General features: G+C 42.5%; 1 pseudogene across 1 annotated transcript in view; it reads left to right on the top strand.

The window, feature by feature from the left end:
- The window catches only part of LOC311242563 (caspase-3-like), a 42351-nt pseudogene extending 39134 nt beyond the window's left edge, over positions 1-3217 (top strand). Inside the window, exon 7 of the transcript XR_014620996.1 lies at positions 1257-3217. The product of XR_014620996.1 is annotated as a caspase-3-like (transcript). The remainder of the gene's footprint in view (positions 1-1256) is intronic.
- The last annotated feature ends 10989 nt before the right edge of the window (positions 3218-14206 follow it).

The raw sequence follows: 14206 nt of genomic DNA, 5'->3' as shown, positions 1-14206 counted from the left end.
TTACTGAAAGTTTCATTATACATTGTGTGTTGAGTACTGACTTTTAATAAGTTTTGTTTTGCAATAATAAAAAAAATTAAAAAAAAAAAAAAAACTTATAAAATTATATTAGATTGTGAAAAAAACAGCCCCAGTGGGCGCTCGTTAGTGGTTAACATACCGTTGTATTCGTTCAGTACACTACACAGCCGTACGGTACGTACATACTGAAGCGGTTCGGTACGGATACGTGTACCTTTACACCCCTAATATGCATGCATGGTGACAATAGAATCATAGTATATAAGAAAATTGTGAAATTGAGTAATAGATGGAACTACTGCAAGCGTATGGATACAGGATGAGATACAACAGCTCAGGGCCGTATGGCCCGGGGGGCAGGAGAAACCACTCGGAAGGTTCAGCACTGCAGGCCAGACAGAAGGCGGTATGAAGCTGTTCCATGGGACCGGTTGAGACAGAGACAGAGGTTAAAAAGGTTCTCCCATGTCTGCAGAAAAGCAGACATGGGAGCAAATAGACATCCTAACTAAACTAGACAGATTAATCTAAGGGTCAGTCCCCGACCAGGTGAGATCAGGGTAGGTTGAAGGTATCAACCGATACCGATATATGCGGGGTTCCCCCCCCCCCCCCCCCCCCCCCCCCCCCCCCCCCCCAAAAAACTTTATAATTTCAGGTCATTAACATTACATATCTCTTGTTGTGGAATTACACAACATTATGCATACTTTTGACAATAAATAAAATAAGAATTTGTTCTTACTTGCTTGCCTGGGTAAATAAAGTTTAAATAAATGTTAAAAAAGGGAATAATTCTTTTTTTGAAAACCGATACCGATCATTTCCGATATTACATTTTAATGCCGATATCGGCCGATAATATCGGACATCCCTAGTTCCAAGTTATTCTTTCCTTGATACAAAAAGGCAAGAATGTCTCTTCTTCTTCTTCATGTCTCCTCTGCATGTCTCTTCCACGTCCAGTGGCTCCTGGTTCATGCATGTACGTTCACGTAATCTCGAACCGGCCGGCGCGTTCACACCGGGAATAATTGGTTCGGAACATGACAAATCGGTGCTCAGTGTTTTCTTAGGAGGGCCGAACTAAAGCCTCTGTCATGTTCCGAACCAATTATTCCCGGTGTGAACGCGCCGGCCGGTTCCAGATTACGTTTGGGAACCGGCTCCGGCCCGGAGCCCGCCGGTGTGAAAGGCTCTCTGTGTGAGACGTAACGGTGTTGTCTGTCCTCCAGGTTACTACTCGTGGAGGAACAGGTCCAAAGGCTCCTGGTTCATGCAGGCTCTGTGTGAGATGTTGAAGCGCTTCGCCCCGGAGCTGGAACTGATGCAGATCATGACCAGAGTCAACCACAAGGTGGCGCTGGACTTCGAGTCGTCCTCCAACCTGGCCGGGTTACCGCGCCAAGAAACAGATTCCCTGCATCGTGTCCATGTTGACCAAAGATCTCTACTTCCCTCATTAATGGGATTCTATTCGACTCTATTGATTTAGCTCCGTCTCTGCTATCAAGAGGCTGAGTGTCGTGTCTGTTTACCAAAGAAAGGACCCGTTTCACTTGACCTGTTTCACCATATTAACACCATATTAATACCATATATTAATAATGTAGATACCTTGGTAATATAGATCACATTTTGGCTGATTTTCTGGATCATTGAACCACTAAGTTTAGCATGTTCCCTTGTGTCACCCCCCCTGGTGCAATGTGGTGTTTATTTGGTGACTGCAATGTGAAATAGGCAAGTTCTACTTCCCTTGTTGACTCTTAATGGTATTCTATTGGGATTCTACTGACTGTACTGTCCCCTTATGTCTATAAACAGATCGACTAAAGTTCTGAGAGAGTTCTACTTCCCTGACTAGCTTGGTTCTACTTGAGACACTGCACAGACAGACTGTTGAGGAGACGGGAGACAGGAGAGTAGATTGTTTCTGTTCTATTCTGTTTCTGCTGTGTTTAAGAGAAACGGATCTCTTATATTGTATCAATGTTTACCAAACAAAAGATCCCTCTACTGTATCGGAGGTGATTCGAATCTGGTTTCTACTGGTTCTATGGTGATTCTAGTCTTGATTTCTACTGATAATGTGATTCTTGTCTTGATTTCTACTGATTTTACCCTGCTGGGATTCAGCCCCAAGAAGGAGCTTGTCTTTATTGTCTTGATGTTGTCGAAGGACTTCGGTGACATGTGGCCTTTACTCGTTTTTTACTGGGGTTCCTTTTTTTTTTACTTTATTTTTTAGCGTTTATCCCTTTTCTGGTCAAGTATGACCGACAGAAACGGGTTGAAACGGGATGTAGATCAGGGGAAGACATTCTGAGAAATGACGGCGGGTCCGGGAATCGAACTCGTGTCCCCCAGATCCGTGACGAGCACTGTTTTCCCCGACGCAGAAATAGCGCCGAGATATGCGGTGAGCTACTGGAGCTCCCCGGGGTTCTTTTTTTTTTTAAACTTAATTTTTTAGCGTTTATCGCTTTTCTGGTCAAGCATGACCGACAGATGTAGGGTGAAACGGGAGAGAGAGCAGGGGAAGACATTCGGCAAATGACGGCGAGTCCGGGAATCGAACTCTGAGTCAACCAGATCCGTGACGCAGCACGGTATTCCGCGACGCAGCGCGGTACATGGTGTGCTACTGGAGCACCCCTTTACTGGGGTTCTATGATAGTTTTTATTATTTTCTACTCTTGTAGAAAAACCGAAAGCTTCCAGCATTTGTTCGTTGATGAAATATTTTTGTCCCTCTCACTGATTCTGACCTGATTCTATTCTGGTCTGATTTATACTCTACTCTAATTTGACTCTGTCTACTGTAATTTCTGCTCACCAAAGATACTTTCCTTGCCATCTTAATTTCATCTGATTGGTCAAATCAGGACCAGTCAGAAATGTGTTTTCGTCTGATTGGTCCAATCAGAAATGTATTTTCATAGGAGATGTTTTTAAGGAGGAAATCAAACCTGTATCAACTTCTTTTTAGTTTTGTGGTTTAATCAGTGTTTATTTGTGCTTTTTTGTTGTGGGATTTGCTTCTGTCCTCAGGTATTGTCAGTCTACAACTATTGATGGTTTTTTAACCCTCTTCAGGAATTTGTGTTTTTTTTTTTTGTTAAATATTTCCACCTGTAGTTGTATAAAATGAATCTCCACACTTTTTCACTGCAATAAATGGTCTTATCAAAGCACTTGACAACAGATTTGGTTTAAATGGTCTTATCAAAGCACTTGACAACAGATTTGGTTTAAATGGTCTTATTAAAGCACTGGGCAATACATTTGCTTTAAGATCTACTCCCAACCATGAGTATCTGCCAATACTAATCCCATACTCCTTTTTTCCCCTTTGCTCAAAGGCGATAACATTTGTATGTAGAGTAATCATTAAAAAATAAATACATCCGCAGAGCTTTTATAAAGGTGTGAACTAAAAGTCCCCCCCCCCCCAAAAAACAATTTATTCATGAATTTATCATTTTTGAAATGTTGACAGGTCCAAAATTAATGTTTACATGTTGCTGCATGTATCCCCTCCCTACTTCCCATGTTAGGCGAGTCAATATATGGTTTAACCCCAAAAAAATTGATACAAAAGGTTTTTCAATGGATTCTGGTAGTATTGGGCGTGCTAAATAACATACTAAAAGTCGACCAAAATCGACCCCTCCGAAAGCCGTCATTTCCAAGATGGCGTCCCAGATGGCGCCGGGGCGATTAAAATGGCTATATCTCAAATTAAGAAAATGGTGCAAAGGATTTCTCAACTGATTCTGGTACCTCTGGGCATGCTCACTAACATACTAAAAATCTAGGAAAATACACCTTCCAGAAAGGCTTCATTTTCAAGATGGCGTCCAAAATTGCGGCTGGCCAAGCTTAAAATGGCTATATATATGTCAATATAAAAATTATATAAATGATTTTGTCATTTGATTCTGGTACCCCAAGTACCCCTAGACATACTTAGGAACATACTAAAGTTTTAGGGAAATACACCTTCCGAAGAGGCTTAATTTTCAAAATGGTGTCCAAAATGACGACTGGGAGCTTAGAATGCCTGTATCTCAAATGGGAAAACATTTCTAAAGGATTTATAAACTGATTCTGGCACCTCTATACATTAATAACGAGCAAAATATCTAGCTAAATATATCTGCTAGGAATGCATCATTTGCATCATCAAAATGGCTGCCTGTAGCTTATTTTGGCTAAAATTAAAATTGGTTATTATATTCAACCTAGAAAGCTGGCTTTGGTGTTGAACACAAAATAAATGACCCACTTATTGTGGTCTTTAGGCCTATTCATCATCATCTTCAGGATCCTCTGGGAGAAACTTGTTATGTGGATTGTCACATTCATGAAGTTGACATGGTCCACAGACAGTAGTACAAGGTAGTCCATATTTTCTGCATGAGCAGCGAAGTGTCTTGCAGGCAGTGGTACAGTTACAATGAATGACCTTCAAGAGACTGTCTGGAGCAGCATTCATTGTTGACATGAGTGGGACAAATCTATTGTCCTGCAGGTTCCAGCTCCAGTCTAGAGCATCTATAGTATACCATCATCTGTTCCCATCCAGACCATGACCTGGTCAGTCAATCATGACCGTCAGTCAATCATTGACATTGGATTAAGGAAAATTTACCGATTGGATTGCTCTCTGGATCGGATCGCTGAACAGCAGCAATGGCCCGCCGAGATCCTTTGTTATGGCCAAGACCAGGAGAAGCCGCCGCGAAGACGTGGAAAGAGAGCCGGGGTCCGAAACAGACTGAGGTCCAAACGACACAGAACCACATTGCCCAGCATATTGTTGGCCAATGTGCAATCGATAGGAAATAAACTGGACGACATCAGAGCACGGATCCAATTCCAGAGGGACATTCGGGATTGTAACGTCCTCTGTTTCACAGAAACTTGGCTGAGTCCAGATGTCCCGAATCACGCAATAGAACCGGCAGACCACTTCTTCGTTCTCCGCAAGGACCGGACGGCAGAAGAGTCACTAAAGAAGAAAGGAGGCGGCATTGCCTTCATGATAAACAAGGAGTGGTGCGATTTAGGCAACGCAAAGGAACTGTCTAACCACTGCTCCCCAGACCTGGAGTTTATCACGATAAAATGTCGACCCTTCTTCCTCCCAAGAGAGTTAACGTCCATCATCCTCATCGGAGTGTACATTCCACCACACGCGAACACTGGGGTCGCACTTTCAAAACTTCACGACGAGGTAAACAAACAACAGATAGCTAGCGTTGACGCTGTTGTTCTGGGCGATTTCAACAGCGCGCGTCTTAAAAAGGTGTTGCCGAATTTCTATCAGCATGTGACCTGTCCCACCAGAGGCGAGAACATATTAGACCATGTATACTCGCAATTTAAGAATGGGTACAAGTCACAGGCTCTTAGCCCATTCGGTAAGTCCGATCACGCCGCCATTTTTCTTTTGCCAAAGTATAGACAAAGTCTCAAGCGAACGACGGTGGTCTCGCGAGAGGTTAAGCGTTGGACCGTGACGTCAGGGGAGGCACTCCAAGCTGCACTTGAATGCACAGACTGGAGGGTATTCCGTGATAACACAGCCAATATTAACGAATACACTGAAACGGTGCTTGACTTTGTCTGTACTCTGGTAGAAGAAACAATCCCCTCTACCACAATTAGAATCTACCCAAATCAAAAGCCCTGGGTAGATAAATCCGTCCGTGAGGCTCTGAAAGTGCTGAACAGGCTGACTAGAGGCATGTGGCAGGGCCTCAGAACAATGACAGATTACAAAGGCACCCCCCTCAAACTGAACAGTGACATCTCCTTAGCAAATGATCTCAATTCCTTCTATGCGAGGTTTGAGGCTGTGAATAACAACACCAGCCTACAAACCACGGCAATGGGGGGGGGTCTGCTGATGGAGACTCAGTGTTCAGGGTAACAGAGCATGAGGTGAGACGGATCTTTAAAAAAGTGAATATCAGGAAGGCAGCAGGACCGTACGGCATCCCCGGCCGCGTCCTAAAAGTCTGTGCCGACCAACTGGCCCCGGTATTCACTGACATCTTCAACCTGTCCTTGGAACAGGCTGTCATCCCCACCTGTCTGAAGAAGTCCACCATCATCCCTGTACCCAAAAAATCTACGCCCGCTTGCCTCAACGACTACCGCCCTGTAGCCCTCACCTCCATAGCCATGAAGTGCTTTGAGAAGCTAGTGAAGGGCTACATCTGTTCCTCCCTCCCCATCAACCTGGACCCCCTGCAATTTGCATATCGCCCCAACAGGTCCACGGAGGACGCCATAGCCCATGTGCTGCACACAGCAGCATCACACCTGGACAAGAGGCAGGGGAACTATGTGAGAATGCTGTTCATCGACTACAGCTCAGCATTCAATACCATAGTCCCCTCCAAACTCATAGCCAAGCTCAGGGACCTGGGCTTGAACTATGACCTCTGCCAGTGGGTCCTGGACTTCCTGACGGGCAGACCCCAGGTGGTAAGAGCAGGCAACTGCACCTCCTCATCCATCACACTCAACATAGGGGCCCCCCAGGGCTGTGTTCTGAGCCCCCTCCTCTACTCCCTGTACACACATGACTGCGTGGCACAGCGGAACAACAACACAATCATCAAATTTGCTGATGACACAGTAGTGGTGGGCCTGATCTCTGCCAACGACGAGATGGCCTACCTGGAAGAGGTAGAGAATCTGTCACAGTGGTGTCAGGAGAACTGCCTCTCCCTGAACGTCAGCAAAACAAAAGAGATGATTGTGGACTTCAGGAGGTCGGGGGTCAAGGACTACAGCCCCCTTAGCATCGACGGGGCACCGGTTGAGAGAGTGAACAGTTTCAAGTACCTCGGAGCCCACATATCCGAGGACTTGACATGGACCACACACATTGACAGTGTTGTGAAGAAGGCACGACAACGCCTCTACTTCCTCAGGCGCCTAAGGAAGTTCCAAGTCAGTCAGAAGATCCTTAGGAACTTCTACTCATGTACAATAGAGAGCATCCTGACTGGCAACATCACCTCCTGGTTTGGGAATAGCACTGCACAAGACCGTAGCAGACTACAAAGAGTGACACGTTCAGCCGAACGCACAATTGGAGGGGGGCTTCCCACCCTCCAGAACATTTACAACAAGCGGTGCAGGGGGAAGGCTAAGAGAATTATTAAGGACTCGAGCCACCCGAACAACTGCCTCTTTGAACTGCTGCGGTCAGGCAAGCGATACCGGAGTCTTAAGGCGAGCACAGAAAGACTCAGAAGAAGCTTCTATCCCCAGGCCATCAGGCTGCTAAACGAACAATAAACACTATGCAACAACCATCAAATGCACACAGCACACACACCCACACGCACACACTCACTTAAACCACACAAACACACTTTATATTTATTGATAAAGGATTTGCACTACAACTCGTACACCCACTGTAAATTGTACCTAAATTGCACCTCATCCCATTTCTGCCTTGCACTATATAGTATTGTATTAGTACACTGCACAGTATTGTATATTATATGGTAACTCAGTTACGTCTATTCTGCATCGAACATTGTACATATGTCTATACTGAACACTGTGACCTCATTTTTTTTTACTTCTAATTTACATGCTATACCATGTTATTTTATTTCATACTTATCTTGTCTTGCACAGTCTCTGGAGCGTAACAGTAAGAAGCATTTTGTATAAAAGTATTCTGTACTTCTGTATGACAACTATTAAAGAAACTTGAACTTGAACTAGTATGCTCTACGACAGTGGAATTTGGTAGCAGATTCAGTTGGTGGTAGACGTTCAGGCGTTACCGTTGATGAAGCTGAGACAACCTTCTTGCTGAAAATGTTATATCTCATTTTTGCAAGCGAATCTGTGCACTTTCCACCAAAAAAGACAGCCATTGCTTGGCACCCAAGGTCATCGATCACATCTGTTGTCTGGTTTGGTACAGTGAATGCATTGGCACAAGCCTGAAGGACAGGATCCCCTTTTACAAGTTTTTGGAATGCTGTCTTTTTGCCAACTCCGAAGATCCGGGAAGTTGTGTCACAGCCAGTCACAGCATGGATGAACAGCAACTGAGAACACACATCCTGTCCGAGTACTTCTTTCAAATGGTTTATGGCGTACACTTTAAAACTGCCATCAGCTTTCGACTTGTCTGATCTGAAATAAAGGCCCTTGCTATCTCTCTGTGCATAGTAAAGAAGTAAGACGAGGAGATCAGTATCTTCTCCAATCAGCGTCGTGGTGTGAAGAAGAGATTATCCCACTGCGGCCCTTACTATGTCTACATCAGCATCTCCAAGTGAATTGACCACAGTGCAATCCCGTTCTTTCAGTTCATCACTTATCATGTGGATCAGTTTCTGTTTATTCAGATCTCTTGACTGGAACTCCTCCTTCTTACCTGAGAACTCTGTCTCAGCAGTGAAGTTGACAATGGGATGAATATTGTTTCCTCTTCTTTGATGTGTGTTGTCTTTAATGGATGGCCCATCCTCATAGCCATCAAACACAATGGTTGTAGCTGAGCCATAATGTTGGATGGTGAAGTCTGCATATGACTGTGCAATTTTACCATAGCTTTGTCCGTGCTTCCATTGTATTCGGTGAAGGAGTGAACCACCATCAAGAACATAATGCTCCGTTTCTGGTACAGAATCTAGGATTGCATCACTTGCATGATCACAGATCGCGTGCGCTAGTTGTGGTTTATCAGCTTTGCGGAAGACGTTTCCGGCTTCAAAGAGGGCAGGAGGGAAAGGACTGAGTTCGTAACGCATAACCTCCTCCAATGACAGCTCTCCAGTTTGGGAGACAATAAGGAAACGTTGAAAAAGAAGTGCAGAATCAATGATTCGATCAGGAGCAACCTTGATAGACGATTTTTGTCCAAGGGTTATGGCTTTATCCTTTCTACTAAATGAAAATGTGAATGCCGGCTGTCCGATCATTTTGTGCATGATGTTGCGTCCAACAGAGTCATAATCATGCACGTTCACTCCATCCTCAGCGACAACACCTGTAACAACATTCCTTAAAGAAGAGTCTGGAGAGAAAGGTGAACATATAGCAAGTTTTGAAGTGATCTTCTCCAGGTCAGCAGCATCCCTTTTCATCCTTGCCTCTGTTGAATACTTGTGCTGTTCTGATGTTGTGTATGTCTGGTTTTGAGAACTCCTGCATTGCTGTGTTATACTCTGATGTTATGACATTGTCCAAAGGGATCTCTGATTGTCGGTCATTCCACTTCCATGTGTCATCCCTCCTGTAGTCTTCAATGACCTCATCAATGTTGTTTCGATTACAAGATCTGAGCTGAGGCCTGCCCATGATTGGCTGCTGCGACGGATAACATGAAAACCCTTTTCAAATTGTCTGAAGACATCTGGGTGGTTGATGTGAAGCTGACTCATCTCTTGGACATAAAAGTGTGCCGATTTCAAGTAATTGTAATGCCCAGCCGCAGCGAATATCGGCATGCATTCAGAAACAGCGCGTAGGTGCAAAAGCCAGGAACCTGTGCGATCTGCTGTTATCAGTGACCTAGCAACTTCTAACATGTGTTGGTAATTTAGCCACAACTGACTAGTTTTGGATCTAGCACACAGTTCCATCTTCCTTTTTCCCAGCTCTTCATTTATTGTAATGAGGGTCTCTGATGTGAACACTGTTTCCAATGGCATTTCACCCTTAACTATTGAGGTATACATTGCTTCAGACTGTTCAACCATTGCTGCAAATTCATGACTATCATCTATCTACCATTTCTGATATTATCATGCGGTTAAGACATTTGTCAACCAGAAGATGGCCACGGAATGCTCTCTGAACTGATTTGCCTGTCATCATATGGGCTACTCAGTTCTCCCCATAGACTACCCCTAGAATGTCCTTAAGTCCTGTACCGTCCATCAGTGTACCAATTGCTCCTAGCAAATTCATAAATGTGTGAAATCCTCCTAGGAGCAGGACAAAGGACTTGAGGTGACTGCACTGTGGTGAATCTAGGATTATCTCTGCTGCTTTCCAATATAGGGGTTGGTCAAATGTAACTACTGTGGCAAGGTGGTGTTTGGATGCCAGACCACAAATGAACTCCAGTGTTGACAGAATGCATGTTTTGTCTCCGGAGTACATGTCTATCATTGGTAAGTATCTCACTGAAGACTGCCCTGGATGTTCATCTCCCTTATGAATAATGTGCATCATCCCCTGCCAACCAGGTGCAGGCTGTTTGAAATTGAACGATAACTCCCAAAGCAGATCAACCATCTTGTTACATTCTGCGAGTCTTGGAAGTTCTTTAAATGTGGTGTCTCTGCAAAAGTGTTTGGCAAAGTGATAATCTATTATCACAACTTTTGACCTCTGCACAAGATTCAGTTCATTAATTCTGAACCTCGGAATCCTTTGGTCTGTCTTCTGTCCTGGTGTCAAGGCAGCTATCATGCCCATCCCATGAAATGTCCCTTTCCCATCAATTGTTAGAATATTATGATCTACATTGTCTGCAGCAAATAAGACGGTCGTGTTCAACACATCAATATCCTTACCAAGCATGTTTGGTGCAGTACAATTTGCAGCATTCATTTCAAACCTCTGCAGTTCAGAATAGGAAGAGCAGAATCCCATCTTATTCAGCATATCTACAATGAACCGAGACCGGTTTAAGTGGTGCATTTGCACTGCTAGGCCAATTTGCAAAGGGGCAAGGACAGCTCGTGGTCGGACTGCCTATATGATTGCGTGGCCAATACTAGCAAAAAGAAGGCTTCAACTATGCTAGCTTGAGAGCTGGAGAGTGCAAACACCTTTTTTAGTAAGCTATTTGTATTTGTATAGTCATTTTAAGCTCCTGGGCGCCAGTTTGGACGCCATCTTGAAAATGATGCCTTTCCGGAAGGTGTATTTTCCTAGATTTTTAGTATGTTCACAAGCATGTCTAGAGGTACCAGAATCAAGTGAAAAATCATAGTTATATATTTTTTTCTATTGAGATATATAGCCATTTTAAGCTTGGTCTGCCGCCATTTTGTACGCCATCTTGAAAATTAAGCCTTTCTGGAAGGTGTATTTTCCTAGATTTTTAGTATGTTAGTGAACATGCCCAGAGGTACCAGAATCAGTTGAGAAATCCTTTGCACCATATTCTCAATTTGAGATATAGCCATTTTAATATCTCCACCGCCATCTGGGACGCCATCTTGGAAATGGCGGCTTTCGGGGGGGTCGATTTTGGTCGACTTTTAGTATGTTATTTAGCACGCCCAATACTATCGGAATCCATCGAAAAACCTTTTGTATCAATTTCTTTTGGGTTAAGTGCTTTTTTTTCATAGATTGACTCGCCTATGTCCCCACTTAGAATGCACCTGATTGGATAAATGACATGCTGGTACGCTAGTGCGTCATCTAGTGGCCGGAATGTTGAGATGCCATCTAAAACATGCTCAAACTGTGTAACAACAAGTCCTCTCCTCCCCTAAAGGAAGGCGTCCAGCAACATTACATGAGGTATACTGCTGCTGCTTTGATCTACTAAAACCTTTTCACATACTGTCTGAATATACCTGCATATAACCCCTCATATACTGTACACCTGGTCACCTGCACATAATAACCCATCATCTAATCTAATACAGGACAACCTTTAGCAGACTTTTTGAACGGCCAGCAGCATTCAAACATTCAAAATGGATTGCATCTGATTATAACTTTTATAATTATATATATTTTTTCCGATATCGAATAGTGTCTGTGGCTAGTATCAGATCTGCGCAGCTCTAATTTGAACCAAAGACAAACTAGCAGCCAGTATTTTTATATATATATATATATATTTATTAATGACACCAACAATATAGTCGTCTGTTATTGTTGATAAATGTGATCAAACATCCAGACTGGCTCTATACATATTTAATATAATATCTATACAGACAACCCATTTAATATCACATCTATAAATATAACATGTTTAATATCACATCTATAAATATAACATGTTTAATAGCACATCTACTGTATAAATATAACATTTAATATCACATCTACTGTATAAATATAACATGTTTAATATCACATCTACTCTATAAATATAACATGTTTAATATCACATCTACTCTATAAATATAACATGTTTAATATCACATCAAGACTGTCTCTATACAGATAACATGTTTAATATCACATCTACTGTATAAATATAACATGTTTAATATCATATCTACTGTATAAATATAACACTTAATATCACATCTACTGTATAAATATAACATTTAATATCACATCTACTGTATGAATATAACATGTTTAATATCACATCAAGACTGTCTCTATACAGATAACATGTTTAATATCACATCTACTGTATAAATATAACATGTTTAATATCACATCAGGACTGGTTGTATTGAGTAGGTCGGATGTATTGTAAGTTGTGCATGGGACCAGCAGTGGTAATTCCATATCCTACCACTAGAGGGGTCTCTACAACCACAGACAGTGAGCCTGGCCTGTATTAATGGTAGTTAGAATATGACTCAGCAACCTGATTACGTGTCTGTCTTCAATAATAACTCCTGTTATTTGTAACATGCTATTCATGGTATTCTCGTGACATTTTGTTCTCATACCATATGGTGCACGGACACAGCTCATTGGCCACGTTTGTCATGTAATTATATTCTTCTTCTTCTTCTTCTTCTAATGTTTATTGGCGGTTGGCACTAACGTGTTGGTGCATTACCGCCACCTACTGAAATTGATTTTAGAGCTAGATGGATTATGCACATGCCAATCCCTATTCTACACTACTCTATATCCTACCACTCAAACCTGTACTATTTAGAAAATTAAAAATTGCCCTATACCCCACATTCCCTGAACTCAGTCGCAACACTTCTCTTACCTCCAGCTTGATGTGGTCTCTCTCTAACCTTTCTTTTAGGATCTGTCTCTCTTCCCTATACTTACTACACTCCACTAACACATGCTCCACTGTTTCCTGCCTACCGCAATACTCACACCTACCCGTCTCATGCTTGCCCATTAACCTAAGTGTACTATTTAGCCCTGTGTGCCCTAATCTCATTCTTGATACAATCACTTCTTCCCTTGTACTCCTACCCCCACTTCTCATCTTCCCTACTGCCCTCTGGATATTATAAAACTGCCTACCTTTACTTCCTCTATCCCACTCCTCCTGCCACTTCTTTTTCATTTCATACTTAACTACACTCTTAACTTCTGCCTTGCTGTACCTCACTTCCCTACTTACTTCTACTCTACTAGCTGCTTCCTTAGCAAATGTATCCGCCAGTTCATTCCCCTCCACCCCTATATGTGCTGGCACCCATATGAAACACACATCTGCGCCTACCCTCCTTACCCTAAACATCGCCTGCGCTATTTCTAAAATAATGTCCTGCCTTGATTCTGACTCTATGTTCTTTATACTTACTAATGCGCTACTTGAATCTGACGCTATTAATACCTTGCTTGGTTTAATTGTTTCCACCCAATTAATAGCTAACAAAATAGCCATTAACTCACCCGTGTATACCGACAATTTATCACTCACCCTCTCCTTTTCCATGATATCTACTTCTGTGCTTATAAATGCAACCCCCACCTTGCCACTGATTGTTTTTGATGCATCCGTGTATACTTTAATCTGCTCTCCATACTTACTTTCTATATACCTACTAACTTCATACCTATGTAATTATATTATAATCACCTGCTGTTTAATTGTAATCACCTGCTCTTTAATTGTAATCACCTGCTGGTTAATTGTAATCACCTGCTCTTTGCGACCAAAATGTCTGTGATCGAATACTATGAATAAAAAACAGCCCTTCTCATTGTCTGCCTGCCTGTCTGTCTGTCTGTCTGTGAATGAATGAATGAATGAATGAAAACTTTATTTAACAGATTGCAGAATGGGTACAATACAGTACGGCTCAATACATACAATTGTTAAGGGGATGCAGACCTGAGAAAGACGTTTGTCTTGTTTCCATCAGGGTCCCCCATTTTCAATTCATATAGACATTTATGACATACACAACATACATGACATTTATGGCATAGGGACATATAGGTATTTAGTACTGATACATTTGTGACATAAATGGTATTCAAATATACAGTACTGTTA

Source organism: Notolepis coatsorum (genome assembly GCF_963971535.1).
Source record: "Notolepis coatsorum genome assembly, chromosome: 16".
In the NCBI taxonomy this organism is placed as follows: Eukaryota; Metazoa; Chordata; class Actinopteri; order Aulopiformes; family Paralepididae; genus Notolepis; species Notolepis coatsorum.
The sequence above is the reverse complement of the archived record's forward strand: the minus strand, read 5'-3'. Positions and strand labels throughout refer to the sequence as shown.